Consider the following 18,743-nt stretch of genomic DNA (forward strand, 5'->3'; position numbering starts at 1 on the left):
TAGCAATACCAAAAGTTAGTTGAGAAGATCAATAAAATCAGAAAATCGTTAGCTAGACTGACAAAGAACAAAGAGAGAAGATGCAAATAAATAAAATCAGAAATAAATGGGGAGATCTTACAACTGACCCCACAGAAATAAAACAGATCATAAGAGGATACTATGAATAAGTGTATGCCAACAAATTAGAAAACATAAATGAAATGGGCTAATTCCTAGGGACACATGAAGAACCTTCACTGACTCTAGAAAAACTAGAAGACCTCAACAGACCAATTACAAGTAAAAAGATTGAATCAGTCTTTAGAAACTTCCAAAAAAAGAAAAGTCCAAGACCAGATAGCTTCACAAGTGAATTCTACCAATCATTCCAAGAAGACTTAATACCAATCATGCTCAAACTCTTCCAACAAAAACTGAAGAGGAGGGAACACTGCCTAATACTCTCTATGAGGCCAACCTCAACCTCATAACAAAGCCAGATAAAGGTACTACAAGAAAAGAACAAATTAGAGAACAATTTCTTCAATAAATATATATGCAAAATCCTCAACAAAATACTTTCAAATTGAATCCAACTGCCCATTGAAAGAATTATACCCATAATCAATTGTATTTTATCCCAGGTATGCCAAGGTGGTTGAACACAAGAAAATTAATTAATGTAATACACCACATTAACAATATCAAAAGGAAAAGGCACATGGTTAACTCAACTTCAAAAGATAGGAATAGAAGGAAATTTCCTCAGCACAATGAAGGACTAAATGAAAAAGCCTCAGCTAACATTGTACTCAATGGTAAAAGACTAGGAGTTTTCCCTCTAATTTCTAGAACAAAGCAAGGATGCCTCCTGGCACTACTGTTATTCAGCATCATGCTGGTAGTTCCAGCTAGAGCAGTTAGGCAAGAAAAAGAAATAAAAGGAATCCAAATTGGAAAAGAAGAAGTACAACTTTCATTGTTTGCAGATGACATCATCCTACATAGAGAAAGTCCTGAAAAATCTACAACAAAGCTACTAGAGCTAATAAACAAGCTTAGCAAAGTGGCAGGATACAAGATCAACATGCAAATATCAACAGCTATTCTGTTTACTAATAATGAGCATATGAGTAGGAAATTAAGAAAAATTACATTTACAGTAGCAACTAAAAGAATCAAATATCTAGGAATAAACTTAACCAAGGATGTTGTGGCATTTTGGATGTATTATGTCCCCCAAAAGACCATGTTCTTTGATGCAATCTTGTGGGGGCAGATGTATTAGTGTCAATTAGGTTGGAGTCCTTTGATTGAGTGTTTCCATGGAGATGTAACTCAAGCAACTGTGGGCAAGACCTTTGATTGGATAATTTCCATGGAGGTGTTACTCCACCCATTCAGTATGGGTCTTAACTGAATTACTAAAATCCTATAAAAGTGTTCACAAACAGAAGGAGGTGATGCAGCCAAGAGAGACACTTTTAAGAATGCATAGGAGCTAAGAGTGGAGCTGGAACACGACATGGGATCACCAGATGCCAGCCACATGCCTTCCCAGCTAACAGAGATTTTCCAGCTGCCATTGGTCTTCCTTTGGTGAAGGTACACTTGCATCAAGGCCTTAATTTGGACATTTTCATGGCCTTCAGACTGTAACTTTGTTACCAAATAAACCCCCTTTATAAAAGCCAATCCATTTCTATTATTTTGCATAATGGCAGCCTTAGCAAACCAGAACAGATGTAAAGGGCTTGTAAACAGAAAACTAAAATACATCACTAAAAGAAATCAAGGAAGAACTTAATAAATGGAAGAACATTCCATGTTCATGGATGGAAGACTAAATATCATTAAGATGTCTATTCTAACCAGATTGATTTACAGATTCACTGCAATCCCACTCAAAATTTCAACGGTCTACTTTGCAGAAATGACAAAGCTAATGATCAAATTTATTTGCACGGGTAAGGGTTTAGTTTACAAAAAACAACTTGAAAAAGAACAACAAAGTTGGAGGACTCACACTTCCTGACTTTAAAGCATATTACAAAGCTACAGTGGTCAAAATACAGCACAGGACTGGCATAAAGATAGATATATTGACCAATGGCCTCAATTGAGAGTTCAGAAATATACTCTCACGTCTATAGCCAATTGATATTTGACAAGACTGTCAAATCCACTCAACTGTTAAAGAATAGTCTCTTCAAAATGGTTCTGGTAGAACTGGATATACAGATACAAAAGAATGAAAGAGGACCCTTATCCCACACCACATACAAAAATTAACTCAAAATGGATCAAAGACCTAAACATAAAACCAGGAATGTTAAACCTAGAAGAAAATGTAGGGAGGCATCTTCAAGATCTTGTGGTAGGCAGTGGTTTCTTAAAGTTTACACCCAAAGCACAAGCAACAAAAGAAAAAAAAAAAAAAAAAAAAAAAAAAACAGCTAAACTGTACCTCCTCAAAATTAAAAACTTTGTGCATCAAAGGTCTTTGTACAGAAAGTGAAAAGATAACCTAATCATCAGAAGATACTTTGAAAACACATTTCTGATGAGGGTCTAATGTCCAGAATATAAAAAGAAATCCTACAAGTCAACAATAAAAAGACCAACAACCCAGTTAAAAAACAATGGGCAGGTCTCTCTCTAACTAAGTCACCTTGGCAGGTGATCTTGCTGCCCTCCCACCTATGTGGGACCTGACTCCCAGGGGTGTAAATCTTCCTGGCGATGCAGGATATAACTCCTGGGGATGAATCTGGACCTGGCCTCATGGGATTGAGAACATCTTTTTGACCAAAAGGGGGATGCAAAATGAAATAAAATAAAGCTTCAGTGGCTGAGACATTTCAAATGGAGTTGAGAGGTCACTCTGTTGGACATTCTTATGCACAATATAGATAACACTTTTTAGGTTTTAATGTATTGGAATAGCTAGAAGTAAATACCTGAAACTATCAAACTCCAATCCATAGCCTTGACTTTTGAAGATTATCGTATAACAATGTAGATTACAAGGAATGACTGTGATTGTAAAAACCTTGTGGATCACACTCACTTTATCCAGTGTATGGATGGGTGAGTAGAAAGATGGGGACAAAAACTAAATGAAAAATAGGGTGGGATGAGGAGGATGATTTGGGTGTTCTTTTTTACTTTTATTTTTTAGTCTTATTCTGGATTCTTTCTTGTGTAAGGAAAATGTTCAAAAATAGATTGGGGTGATGAATGCACAACTGTATGATGGTACTGTGAACAGTTGATTGTACACCATGGATGATTGTACGGTATGTGCATATATCTCAATAAAACGGAATTTTTAAAAAATGGGCAAGATTTGAATAGACATTTCTCCAAAGAGGAAATAAGATGACTAAAAGCACATGAAAAAGATGCTCAACATCAGTAGCTATTAGGAAAATGCAAATCAAAACCACAATGAGATATCATTACATACCTACTAGAATGACCACTATTCAAAAAAAAACAAAACAGAAAATTACAAGTGTTGGATAGGATGTAGAGAATTAGGAATAGTAATTGCTGGTGGGAATGTAAAAAATGGTGCAACCATAGTGGAAGACAGTTTGGCAGTCCCTCAGGAAGCTAAGTATATGATCTGGCAATCCTGCTACTAGGTCATACCCAGAAGAACTGAAAGCAGGGACTTAAGTAGATACTTTCACTCTGATGTTCATAATAGCATTATTCACAATTACCAAAAGATGGAAGCAATGCAAACGTCCAACAGCTGATGAATCAATAAACAAAATGTGGTATATACATATGATGGGATATTATATAGCTGTAAAAAGGAATGCAGTCCTGATGCATGCAACAGCATGAATGAACCTTGAGGACATCATGTGGCATGAAATAAGCCAGACACAAAGGACAAATCGCATACAATCTCAGTTATGAGCGAAATATAAGCAAGCTCATGGAGTTGGAATCTAGAATATAGGTTACCAGGTGATAGATTGGACTTAGAGAATGGGGAGTTGATCCTTAACTTGTACAGAATTTCTGTTTGTACTGATGGTCAAGGTTTAGAAATGGATGGTGGTGATGGTTGCACTTTATTGCTTGTGAAATCAACAGCACTGAACTATATAGGTGAATGTAGTTAAAAGAGGAAACTTTAGGATGTATATATATGTAAAATAAAAATTAAAAGCTAAAACAGTGCTGTACAGCACAGTGAACCCTGTTGTAGATGATGGACTATAGTTAACAGTACAAATATAAGAATATTCTTTCACAAGTTATAACAAATATGTGAGAAGGTGATAGTAGAGTGGCATATGGGAAAAAATATACTTAATAAAGTTATTTATGGCAGAACTGTTTTAATAATCTTTCATCAATTATAACAAAGGTAACTACTGTTAAAAAATATAATTATTAAAAATGTGCTTTCATCAACAGTAACAAATGTTCAATATCAATATATTGTGTTGGTGGTGGGGTGGTGTATGGGAATCCTGTATTGTATGTATGATTGTTTTGTAAATTCACATCTTCTCTAAACAAAAATTGTCCAGAATATAAAAAGTATTCCTATAACTCAACAACAAGAGACAAGCAGCCCAATTGAAAAATGGGCCAATGACTTGAATGGACATTTCTCTGAAGAAGACATATAAATGGCCAATAAGTGTATAAAAAGTTTTTCAATGTCACTAGACATTAGAGGAATACAAATCCAAACCACAATTAAATACCACTTCACACTCACTAGAATGGCTATTATTTTTAAAAAGGGAAATAAGAGTTGGAGAAGAGGTAGAGAAAAAGGAAATCTCATGCATTTTTACTGTGAATGTAAAATGGTGCAGCTTCCATAGAAAACAGTTTGTCAGTTCCTCATAAAGTTAACTATAGAATTACCACATGGACTGGCAATCCCACTTCTAAGTATAAACCAAAAAAATTATGAGTAAGGACTCATAAAAACATCTGTACAGTGATGTTCATAGCAGAATTATTCACAATAGGCAAAAAGTAGAGGCAACCCAATTGTCCTTCAACAGATGAAACTAAATATAGTATGTACATACCATGCAATGTTATTCAGCCAAAAACAAGATTGAAATTCTGATATATGTTACAGCATGGGTGAACCTTGGAAACATCACTTTGAGTGAAATAAGCCAGAATCAAAATGACAAATATCGCATTATCTCATTTGTATAAAAGAACTAGTAAACACAATTGATATAGACAGAAAGCAGATTACAGGGTACCAGATATGGGGGTAGGGCTGGGGAACGGAGAGTGTATTAGTCAGGGTTCTCTAGGGAAACAGAACTAATGGAGATATCTGTAAATATTTTGAGATTTTTATAAGAATTGTCTGACAGCTGTGTAGATGGGCAAATCCAAATTCTGTAGGCCAGGCCACAAGCTGGGAACGGATGAAGGTTTTTGATGAATTCCCCAGGAAAAGCTGGGTGGCTGAAGTAGAGATAGAAATTCTTTATTCTTACTGATGAAATCATCACTTTTCCTTTTAAAGCCTCTTGGATATGACTTCTCTCATGGAAGAAGGCAATCTCCTCAATTGATTGTAGATATAATAAACATAGATTCAATCAGCTTACTTACAATTTGAGTCCATGAAATGTCCTTGCAGTAACAATCAGGCCGGTGCTTGCTTGACTGAACAACTGGATACCATAACCTGGCCAATTTGACACATGAACTTAACCATCACAGATAGTTAATGCTTAATGGGTTCAGAGTTACTGTTTAGGGTGATGGAAAAGTTTTGGTAATGGATGTTGGTGATGGTAGCACCACATTGTGAATATAATTAACATCACTGAGTTGTCTATTTGAAAGTGGTTAAAATGGGAAATGTTTTTTTGTATATTTGTTGCCACAATTAAAAAATTTTTGAGGTAGTATGTTGAATTACTATTACAATTCTATACATATGACTTGTCTTTTGTGCCTTAAATATCAACATTTTTGCAGTTTTATTCAATCACATTGCAAACACAAAATTTTGATTTTGTCATTAAGTGTTGTCTGACAGGTGTCCACTCTTTGGAACTATCCTAAATTCTCCTGGATGTGGGGGAAAAAATGACAATCATTCTGGTACAAAGGTATTACAAAATAGTCACCATGTATTTTGGTTTATTTCAATCCTTTTCAGTGAAATTGCACATTAACACTGGCTGATTGCAATGAGCAAAAATCACCAATACTTGACTTCTTACTGCTGCTAAAAAACTAAAACCTGATGGGCTAAAGTAAATTTAAAATCTAAACCACAATGTTATATTAAATTCAGGTTTGGCAGTTAGTAGATACTTTTTTATCCTACAACAACAGATGTGACTAAAAGAATTGATCTTGTTGACATAGTTACCCTTGTATGGATAGAAATCAATATTAACAATATCATTTACCATTGCACATTCTGGCAAGGAAATTTTTACCATTCATAAAGTCGGGTTGAGCATGATCCCCATTGTAGCAGCACACCCTACTTCTGATGGAAAACATTTTTGTCTGCAATCAGCTAAGTCATTAATCTTAGTGAGACATCACAGGCAATAGTCGGCATTAGCAAGTAGATATAGGAAAACTGTCATCATTAATTATACTGAGGGCTGGAATTGGGGTCCCTGAGCTTCCAGTGGCAGACTCACAAAGAGAGTAATGCAATTTGTGATTCAAACACAATTAAGAATAATATATTTTTAATGTCTTTTTAGTTGCTTCTTCAACTGTAGCACAAAACTCTAAGTCCACATGATCATGACTAGCATCCAACCAATTCTTTGCCCATGTAATTTGTATTTACCATTGGCATTGCATTTGAGCATCCTGACAATTTTTTTCATGACAATCACCAGGGTGTTACGTGTAACTTTCTCTAATTAGTTTCTCTCCTGTATTTTCACTGTTTGGATGATTAAAACTTCAAGGGAAATTTACAGAGAAAAACAAAGTTTCTTTTTTCTTTTAATTTTTTTGTAAAGGTCATTTAAACTACAGCTCTCAACTAGCACCACTGTTTTGACAAGTAGGACATAATTTCAGAGTAATTTTAATTGAATAAATAAGATTATGTAAAAAACTTGCTGCACATCTTGTCCCCAGCATAAGCCATGCAATTCTAGCTATTTTTGTGTGCCAGGGTTGTTGTGATAAATACCACAAAAAAATTAAGAATTTATTGTCCCACAATTTTGGGGAACAGAAGTCCAAAATTAAGGTAGCAGCAGACCATGCTGTCTCCAAAGACTGTAGCGTTCTGGTGTGGTGGTTGTTGTTTTTTGTTGTTTGTTGTTTTTTTTTTTTTACCAGTTTTACCTTTCTTACGTTAGTAGGATTCCTATGTTTGTTTAGTTTCAAAAAGATAAAATTTATAAACAACTCAGAGATTCATATCTTTCTTAAAAATGCTCACTATTTTCCTGTCATCTATTAGTATTCACATTTACAAATTAGTAAGTATGTATGCATGTGTGTATGTGCATTTATTTAAGTGATCAGTTGATTTGAGGGAGTTCGTTGGCTTGAAATGATTGCAGAAAAACCATGTTCCAGTAAACATTGGGGGAATAATGAAAAATTTTACATACATCTACTGTTTCTATTTCTTTTCCTCATTTTGCCATTTACCTATAAAGATACTTTGTCATTGGGTTGATAACACAGTTCACCCATTTTTAGTGAAGATATTGGCTCTTGCCTTCTACATGATGTCCTCCCCTACATCCCTTTAGAGATGCAAAGTAACTTGGACACATATTGCAACTGTTTCTTCTTGGTTGTGTGCATGCATGCACACAATGTGTGTATGCGTGTGTGGTGGAGCAGGGGGCTAGTGAATGACCTGGGAAAAATACAGAAAAACACCAAAAGTCTTCAACCTGATTATAGCAGTCCTTTTTACATAAGCTCCTTCTCTTAACAACTATTTTGCTATCATTGGCTGAACCAAAAAAAAAAAAAAAACAACAAGAAAAAAATTCAGACTGGGCCAAACATTAGTCATTTTGACTATCACTGTGTTCAGGCAAGTAATTCTAACAGGCAATTGTTGTAATACATTTTAACTTCTCCACCCCAATTTTTCCCACGGCCTCCCTTTCCCTCATTCTATGACCATTAACTCATCTAGTGAGCATACCATGGGAATATTTCTATGCATGTATTATCTCATGTACTCCTCTAAGTGTCCTATGAGGGAGAGAGGCATGCCACATCCGTAAGGATGAGTAAACTGAGGCTCAAAGAGGTTTTCTTTTGCCAAAAACTGCATAGGTAGAGACAATTCCTCATTAGGAATTCTGTTTTTTCTGACTCCAAAGTTCACATTCTATCCTCCACATTGTGCAGCCCCTGAAACAGATCTCAACACAGCTTGGAAATGTCAGCAGAACCCAACTTCAGGCTACTAAATCAGGGGAGAAAAAGAATGATGAAACTTACATTTTTGTAGAGCTTTACATATTGTCATGTACTTTCATGTTTATATTGTCTTTGATGCTCCTAACAATGTTAGTGTATTATCTCCATTTCCTGGATTGAGAAATTTGCATAGAGAGGTCCTGAAACCTAAGCAATTTTCCACAAGTAAGTAGTGAAGCTAGAGTTTAAACATGAATCTTTAAATTCACATTTGCTTCACTACCCACTACCACACACTGTCTTTTTGGAGCTATTGATGAATTATATTATTCTTCTCTCTCAGAAATTTTTGTCTTGATTATACAGCATCAGTGCCTTCAACGTAAGGTTCAGTCCCTTCATGTGATAGTCAGGAAATGACAAATTTTGCCAAAAGAGAGGTAGTAATCAATAAGGTTAGTCCTGTGTACCATTACAGTAAGCATTAATATGTATAATTTTTAGAAATTTCAGAAGTTCCTATGTATTCTCCAGTGGCCTGCCCCAGATAACTTCATATTCTACCAATGCATTAATTCATTTTAGGTATTTCTTTATCAGGCTTTAAGATGCAAATATTTCTGGAACAGGTGGAACACTAGAGCAATTGTCAGCTATTTAGTTTCCTAAATAATTGGAAAGGCAAGCAGTATGGGAGCAGTGGGTAGACTAAAGTGGGAGAACGAAGAAAAGGAATGAGGATATGCATAAGTAGAAAGAGAAGGGTCTTCTCCACTTTGTGATTTCCCCTCCATTTGCCCTTGTTCGTAAATCAAATGATTGTACCAATTAGAAACATAAACAACATCATAAATGCCTTAAAGAAATGCACTGATGATAGTTCCATGTGGGATTTCAAGGGAAACAATGGTATTTTTGGAGCTGCTTTTTGACATTTGAGGTCAGCATCAAGTGCAACCATATCTTCCCATAGCAATCCTTTGGTGCCTTGTTACATGTCAGGATTCTGATGAAAGCAGAGCACTATTTTCAGTGTAGCAAACATCATACTTTTGACTCACATGCTTGGCCTCTGCATGCATAAGAGACAGAAATGCCAACTGAAAAGAAATAAATCATCATAAATTTGACTGTGTCCTATGTTCATCTGCTTGACTGTGTTTGATGTAATCAACAACAATAGAGGGGAATTAGAGAAAAGAGGAATCAGTATTGTCAAGTGGTTGTCACCTGACCTGCAAATTCTGAAGAATGGTCAGGATATGGATGTGCTGACAGGAAAGAAGAAGGTATCCTAGGAGAGTGGAGGAAAATGGCACAAGAGGAGCATAATAAGATGGCATCAGTATCTTTGTTGGGAAGGGATTGCATCTGGTGGAAAGAAAAAGGAGAAGGGATATTTTTCACAGTTAGAAGGCAAGTCTAACTGAAATAGATAGTTCATGATATTAACTAATAGAAGATGACTTTAAAACTGTACATTCCACTCAAATTATTGAAGATGTTGTTCTGGATTGAATTGTGTCCCCAAAAGAAATATGTTTGGGTCTCATGAATGTGATCCTCTTTGGAAATAGGATCTTTGAGGATTTTATTAGTTACAGTGAGGACAGATTGGATTAGGGTGGACCTAATCCAAAATGACTGGTGTCCTTATGAGGAGAGGAAATTTGGACACAGGCAGAGACAGAGAGAGAGAGAGGACAGCCTTGTGACAGAGGCAGAGACTGAATTATGTCACAAGTCAAAGATTGTCAGCAAACCACCTCCAGAACCCTACAGACTCCAGAGGGGAAGAATGGCCCTGCCAACACCTTGATTCATACTTCTAGCCTCCAGAACTGTAGGAGGATAGATTTTTGTTGTTTTAAGCCACCTTGTTTGTGGTACTTTGTTACAGCAGACCTAAGAAACTAAGACCGTGGTAATATTGGTTAATTTTATATGATGTTTGACATCTCAGCACAGTAGCACATGTAGCACACTGAGGAAGTATTAATTATCTTCAAAGAGGGCAATCTGTGAAGGCTGTGGCTTTCGTGGTTTTTTCTGCTCTGTATATCAGAATATTAACCTAATAGAAAGTCAATGGCCAGCCAGAACTGTACTCCATATACACCAAAATCTTGAGGAGGTTTTGAGAGGATTATATGAAGAGAAATAAAGGACATGTATAAAATAATTGAACCCATATCTGTAATGAAATTCAGGTACACTTAACTCTAATATTTATACACAATGAACTATATATCTTGGCAGCAGATTGTAATTATAATCTTTAGTTCTTCCCCATCAACAACTAAAGGAAATCATTGGCCAGAGTTTTTCTGATGGTCTGATTTGAATTTGTGGCCTGTGCATCTCTTGATTCTTGATCCTGATTCTTATTCCTCATCAGATAATTATTAACATTTGATGGTTAATTCTTCTGTTCCAGTTTGCTAATGCTGCTGTTATGCAAAATACCAGAAATGGATTGGCTTTTATAAAGGGGGTTTATTTGGTTACAAATTTACAGGCTGAAGGCCATGAGAATGTCCAAATTAAGGCATCAACATGAGCATACCTTCAGTGAAGAATGACCAATGGTGTCCGGAACACCTCTGTCAGCTGGGAAGGCATGTGGCTGGCATCTGCTCTGGGGTTCTGGTTTCAAATTGGCTTTCTCCCCAGACATTTTTCTCTAAGCATCTGGGAGTGTTCTCTTAGTTTCTCCCAGGCTAACTCTGGCTAGCAAAAGTCTGTTTCAACGGCCCTCTCCAAAATGTCTCTCTTAGCTGCTCTGAGCTCCTTCTGTTTGTGAGCTCTTTTATAGGACTCCAGTGATTAAATTAAGACCCACCCTGAATGGGCAGGGTCCATATCTCCGTGGAAATAATTTAATCAAACATTTTGCCACAATTGTTTGAGTCTCATCTCCATGGAAACACTCAATCAAAAGATTCCAACCTAATCAACACTAATACTTCTGCCTCCACAAGATTGCATTAAAGAATATGGCTTTTGGGGGGACATAATTATATCCAACCCAGCACAACTTCTATCCTTTTGAAGCTTTAATTTCACTTTTTAAACTTGAGTGCTCTGTATATGCAGTCCTGTCCTTTGCGTAGCAGTCTTCTGAAATAGTGGAGAGAGGTTTTTAAACTTCTCTGGAAGGAAAGATCCCACTTGTAAATAGAATCAATCTAAAAGGAAAAGGGACCCCATGCCACTGAGGGCCCTTTACTTCCTCCCTTTGAGTTCTCCAAACAGAAACTTGGACACTGTAACACCAGTAAACATCTCTTGTAAATAGATGCTCAGGGCACAGTACTTAATCACTTAATTCCCAAATCCTGGGCCTTTCTCAGCAAATCTTTATGATTATACAATCCATGCCCAGGCATAATGTACAGGATGAGAACTTTGAGTAGAGCATTGAAGTCTTCCCCAGCCCCAACATATGGTGGCAGCAACAAACCTAGAGAGCTGCTATGCAGGGAGGGAAATGATAGTAATAGAGAGCTTGACAAATAGAACAAAAAATCATCAGTCAACATTTACACATGGTGCTCCTACTAGTCATGCCAAGCATTAAAGAAGGAGATGATGCAGATTTTGCCTTAGAAGATCTGATTGGGAAGTCAGAACACCCGTTTATTAAATAATTAAAATATTAAGGAGCATATGGTAATGTTAAAAAGAGTTAAACATTAATGTTATCATCAGGCCTGAAAAGTTTGGAAAAGATTTTTTTCTAAGGTAGTAGAATTCAGGATAGTGCACTTGCAGAAACAAATAAAGGGATTGTAACGGGTGGGAACAAATGTAACAAAGAAAGTGAACAGAGACTGATTGTGGCATATTCTGGAAATAGTGAGATTTCACTTAGGACAGCACCTGAACTAACAGCAGACCATCTGTTCAGCATTCAGAAATAGCAATTCACTCAGGGACAGGAACAAGGGCCACAATTCGAGGGACAAAGGACAAAAAGTGTCAAAAAACAGTTCAGTGATTAAAACAGCTTTAAAATCATGTTTTTGTTTTTGTTTTTATTTTTTTTGCATATGGTCTGCTGATATTCTGCACAAAACAGGTGTCCAAATAATGCCAGAGAATTGTTTGAAAGTCAAATTCAGATTTTTGCCCCTGAATTTGTTTTGCTTTAGGAGATTTAGAATAATCAATTTCTGTCAGTGATAGAGAGCCATACTCTGATATTGAGTTTGAAATTTATCATTTGCTTGAGCTAATTGTAACAGTTTAATTTTAAAACAACATTGTTGAAATAGTTTTTATAAAGTTTTATAAAGGAGATACATAATAGATTGCAGTACAGATTAGAAGTAATTGCAGTACATTTCTTCAGGGTCCAAACCAGGTGCTTTTATGTCTCTGCATGTGTATCTATGCTTATGTATTTTAAATATAAATTGTTTTCTTTTAATAGGAAATATTATATAGAATATTGATGGAAAGGGATTATCTGTGTTTTATTTTTATATCTTTAATGAAATTTTCTACAATATTTATAATGAATATGGCTTCTAAGGAAGCAGGTTTATATAAGCTATAGTTTTGACTTTTCTGTATTTATCTACAGTTTCTCCCAGTGTGACATTTTATGCAGGCTTATTATGGCTTTATCTATAGATGCATTTAAGTATGAGGGAAAATCAAAATTCGAAATTGAACAAAGAATTCAAAGTGAATTACTAAGACAAAGAGTTCTTAAATAATGAATTTTAAAAGTAGGACAAAATTCTCCCAAAAACTCCTCACTATGTAAAGCAAATATCTGAACAATTTCAAGTGTGATCTAGTAAGCAAAACTTCTCTATAGTGCTGCCTATGATTATCATCATTCAGAGAGTTATGATATTTTATATATATTTACACACATATATATCATTGAAGAGGCCTCCTTTGAAATAGATTATCAATACAACTATGATGCAGAGCCATTTACATGAGCAGTTATACGAGCAATATTTTGTACTAAAGAAAAAAACAATAGAGTATAAGAGCAAGTTGATTTTAATCTCCATTTGATGAATTGGGACCACAGTGAGTGTAATTACAGGAATATGCTGTAGAATGGTATGTATGTTTTTCTGAAGAAGATAAATAAGGCAAGGCAGTGGTACGCCTTCATTGGTTATATTTTCAATAGATCCTTTGTAATGAACATAAAGTGACTTGGGAGAAGAAAGAATGATAGATATGAAAATGTCGGTACCAGAAGGGCCTCTCTATGTAATGAGGAGCAAATGGAAGTAGTTGAATGCTATGGTGGTTAGAGCTGTTATGTACGCCAGAAAAGGTCATGTTCTTTCAATCCATTCCTGTGGGTGTAGACCTATTCTGAGTGGGACCTTTTGAGTAGATTATTTCAATTGAGATGTGACCCACCTCATTCAAGATGGATCTTAATCCTCTTACTGGAGTCCTTTATAAGTGGATAAAACAGATACAAACTAGGAGATGAAAGTAAGAGAAGCTCACAGAAAAAGCCCCGGAGAAGCTGAGAGGAAGCCACTCAAGCCAGAAGCTAGAAGCAGTGAAACCCAGGAGAGAATGACCAGCAGACATGATCATGTGCCTTGCTATCTGAAAGAAGAGCTCAAGCTTGCTGGTAGCCAGTCTTCAGAGAAGGTACTGTCCTGTTGATGTCTTAATTTGGACATTTTCACAGCATTAAGAACTCTAAATTTTAAGTTAATAAATGCCCATTGTAAAAGCCAGCCCATATCTGTTATATTACATTCCAACAGCTTTAGCAAACCAAATAAATGCCGTCAGTGTAAAACATCCATGAACAATGGACAGACTGCATAATCCTATTTTTGGAAAAAGAGTTTGAATTCCTCAAACATTAAGTAAAAGGTAATTACTCTTCAGGAATTCTGAAAAAATGATGCCTGAATGCATGTTCCTATCATCCTGCCCTCCCAAATACAATCATTTCCTCAACTTTTGCTCCTGAATGAAGCAATACTGAGGAGATTGAATTAAGGTCCCAGGCTCTGCTCAGCATTGAGTCAGTGGGGGAATAATTAGGCATACTACTATCTTAACTCTAAGTTCAGAATAGCTTCATTACTGTTCAAAGCTGGATTGAAGTTTGGTGGCAGAGGGACATTTTACCCTCTGCTATGATCAAACTTACCCCTCCAAAAATATAGGCTTCCACTCATTTAGGGGCAGAGCCTGCCCTGATAAGCTTACCACATGGTGAGCCAAACAAAATGCAACCTTTCTGCAAAGGAGCAGTTCTGAAATATAGAAAAGTCAGAAGTGGTTGGAGCAAAAGAGTGACTTGAGCTGAAGTTTCTACATGTGGAAGCTTTAGGTCAGAAAAATGGAATGCAACCCAAACCCTGACTGGTTTCTAGAAAGAAAGAGAAAACCTATGTAGAATTTTTATCTTTTCTTAGCCAGTTGGTTGCCTAGAGACTTAGCGTCTGGAATGAGAATCAAAATTCTGAGGTTCCTGGAGAAATCTTGCTCTGCAGAAATCCATGGACCACTAGGAAGGAGGGTGGCATGCCTGAAAAAGTGTGCAGCCCTAGAGTACCTGCTGCCATCCTGGCCTTGGGAGAAATGTCGTAGCATTAGATCAGTGGATACACTCACCTGAATACTGGTGAATACCGAATTTTTCCATAAAAGGGACTACGAAGTGCAAAGTATTCTTTGTGGATTCTCAACAGAGGGCAGATGGATTGCAGACCATTACATCAACAAATCCCTGCTGTGGAAACTGCTCGGCCTCCCACCACTTTTATTCCTCGGGTTATTCAATAGCTTGACCTGAATCTTAAAGGCATATAGAGCCAAGAGTAGATATAGGCTTAAGGGAATGCAGCCAGTAGAGACCAGAACACCCAGGACAGCAACCCAAATAGGTAGTTATCTTTTACTGAATTAGAATCTGAATCTAAATTTGAAATTGAATATGGAGAAAACAGATGACCACTGTTAACGAGACAAAAAGGAGCACTTAAATTAATTCATTTATATCATAATAAGGCTTTCAGGTACTAAAGGACATAATTTTTCAAATTTAAAAATTATTAGATGAATTGAAAAAATAGATGTTAATTATTAAGAATGAAATTAGTGTGTTGAAATCTTGAAGTAGTAAAATACAAAGTGTTGGATGCGGGGCTTATGAGACATATGGCGGAAACCAAATGTGAAATATATGAGTTCAAGAAAAAGAAAATCAAACGGATTGGAAAGAGACAATAATTAGTGAAATGAAAGAGCAGAATTTCTCAATTTTTAAAAGGATATCCATTGGTCAGCAAATTGAAAGGGCTCACCAAGTTCCAAGGAAGATTATCAAAATAACACACACACACACACATATCCAGGAATACATAGTATCTGAATTCAAAAAGAGAAAAAAAGTTCCTAGCAAGTTTCCAGAGAGGAATATATATATATATGTATGTATGTATGTATGCATATATACATACACACACATATATAGAAAAACCAATTAGACTGGCATCAGGCTTTTCATAGGCACTGCTGAAGAAAAGAAGTGAAAAGAAGTGAATGGAGAAACATCTACACATACTGAGAGAAAAGAACTTCAATCCAAGAATCCATACCCTGCCCAGAATCTTTCAGCAGTCAGAGCAAAGAAAGATGTTTTTTGACATGCAAACATTCAAATACCTATCAGAGAAAATGCTCAAGAATGGACTTATAACCAAATGGTAAACAATCAGAAGGATAGCATTATATACAATTGACCAGGGAGATCCTCCCAGTGAGATAAGTGAGAAAGTCTTGTGGTTATTAATATTCTTCTCCACCTTCTCTCACTTTCACTCTTTCTGTCTTTCCCTCTTTCTCTCTCTTCTCACCTCCTCTAAACTCTCTCTCTCCCCTAGTCTCATCCTTCCCTGTCAACAATTTTGCAGTTGCATCTCCAGACGCATCTTTCTCTCCAGAAAAATGATCTCTATCAGTGGTTTGGGTGTTTTCCCCTTCAAAAAACTTTGAGATATTAGAGATCCAGGCATTAGGCGATAGCACTTGTTTTGGTTGATTTCCTAGTCATGAAGCTGAATCCCCGTCTTTCTTCCTTCCTAGGCATGAAGCTCCAAATAAGCACTGGCCCCAAACATGAGTCAGCAGCCGTATTACCTTACCCAAACCAGCCCACCCACTCACCCTTCTTTTCTTCTAAAGCGGCCATCACAGTTCTGGTAGTCAACTTGTAAGGAGAACTTTTGACTCCTACAGGAGCTAAACTTGTAACCTTTCTTCTCTCCCAGATCTAAGAGCCCTGTAGGCTTGTAGCTTCATCCCTACTCACTGCTTTGTGTGTTTCTCCTATTATTTATCCACAGAAATGTTTGTCTTCTTTTTGATCCCAGCTATGATTATTTTGTTTTTCTCTTTATTATGTTATCTGTTGTTGCATTTTGTGGGAATATGTTGTGGGGAAGTCTTCCTTCGTCTCTCCCTCCCTTCCCACCCCTCCTCTCTCTTACACACACGCACATACACATTTCATTTTACCCTTTGACCCACCTCTAATCCCAAGTCCCTCCACCCATATTTAACTCACCCATGTGTTTATAATGTGCACCCTTCCCAACCACTGTCCATGCCTTTATTTACATTCATATGTATTTTGAACACTATATATTATGTTTCTGTGGATTTTATGATCATAAATTGCATTATGCAATATAACTATGCTTTTTGCCTATTTTTTCTGAAAAATACTTTTCTATGTTGACAAAGCTAGATCTTGTTCTGTCTGCTGTTATGTATGATAGATGTTACATACATGACATGTCATATATTTTATATATGAATATGTACCATCGTAGGCATGTCAGCCTTTTGTCTATCCATTTTCTTATTTTTTGACAGCATTTAAAAATCTGTGTTATGCAAACAATGCTAAGAAGGCCTTCATCACACATTTCTCTTTGCAAGTTTGGGACCGTTCCTCTAGGATAGTGTGGTGATAGAGCTGATTTACATCTGGACAGAAAATGCTCTATGTGTTTCTTCTGGGGGATGTCTTGTTTTAGACTCTTGGCCAAGATAATAGCAGTGGAATTTATGATGTTCTGTTTAGGGTTCAAAATTCTCCTATTGACACTTAAGTTTAGCTTCTCTGCCAATGGTTTGCAGCTAGCCTAGTCAGTTGGATAAGCCTGAGTTGACTATAAAAGAGCCATCAAGAACTTTATGGGGGAGTTTACCCAAAGACAAGATTTTGATGGTTCAAGCCAGAGACTCAGAATGGTCCTAGTGTGCAAAGATTGGGCCCTCAGGAAGCTGATGCTGTGTATATCTCTGGGATCCAATGCTTGCCTACATTGCCTAAATAAAAACTCATGTGAATATACTCTGAGGATGCTGGTGAATGGGTTCAAGTATCCACACTGGGGAAAATAATAGATACATAATCAGGAGTGGAATTGCTGGGACATAGGGTATGCTCCTATTTCATTTCACTAAACTGCAGAAATTGTCTCCCTGATAGCTGCACTGCACCAAAGTGCATGAGACTTCCCATTTTTCCACAGTCTCTCCAGCTCTAGATGTCATCTGAATTTTTGTTTTTTCATCAATATGATTGATGTATAAGGGGCTCTCTCAACATGTCTTTAGATACGCTTCTCTGATTCCTAAAATTATTTGTGTACTTTGAAAATCTATTGGCTACTCAGGTTTTCCCTTCATGAATTGCTTATTCTAATCCTTTGCCCATTTATTTAATTTTATTTTTGACTTCTTTTTCCTGAGGAACTCCTTAAATATTCTAGATTTTAATCTTTTCCAAGTCTGTCACTTTATTATATTCTTTGTTTCAGTTTCCTCCTCTATGAAGTAGAAACAGTAAGTATTCTTACAATTTTTCCCCCAAGGGATAAATATATATATATATATATATACATATATATAAAATATTACACATAGAGAGGGTTCAATGCATATTAGTTATTTAAGAAGCTTTTTTCAAATTGGATTGATACATTTGTTGGACCAAGGTTTTGCTTAAAATTAGATTTAAGTTTTGTCCAGTATTACATTTATCTCTGGACCAAAGTCTCAGGCCAGAGTCCTGAAGTTTAGGGTGTAAAATAGTGATAGATGCAGTGATAGATACAGGAGGACATGGCCAGGAACAGAGAGACCCACATTTTGGACATAACTGTATCCACTGATTCCATATATTTATATTTTGAAAATGACAACACTTTCATCATCATTACTCTTGCACCCAGTGAGTGATTTACTTCCCAACAGGTCAACATACTTTGGAAAAAAAAGTCATGAGATGGGAAATCTCAGCTGTGTCTGATTTCTTTACTGAAGAAGAATAAGCCTAGAAGGGAAAGAAAAAAGTG

The sequence above is a fragment of the Choloepus didactylus genome, chromosome 9 (assembly GCF_015220235.1).
Source record: "Choloepus didactylus isolate mChoDid1 chromosome 9, mChoDid1.pri, whole genome shotgun sequence".
In the NCBI taxonomy this organism is placed as follows: domain Eukaryota; kingdom Metazoa; phylum Chordata; class Mammalia; order Pilosa; family Megalonychidae; genus Choloepus; species Choloepus didactylus.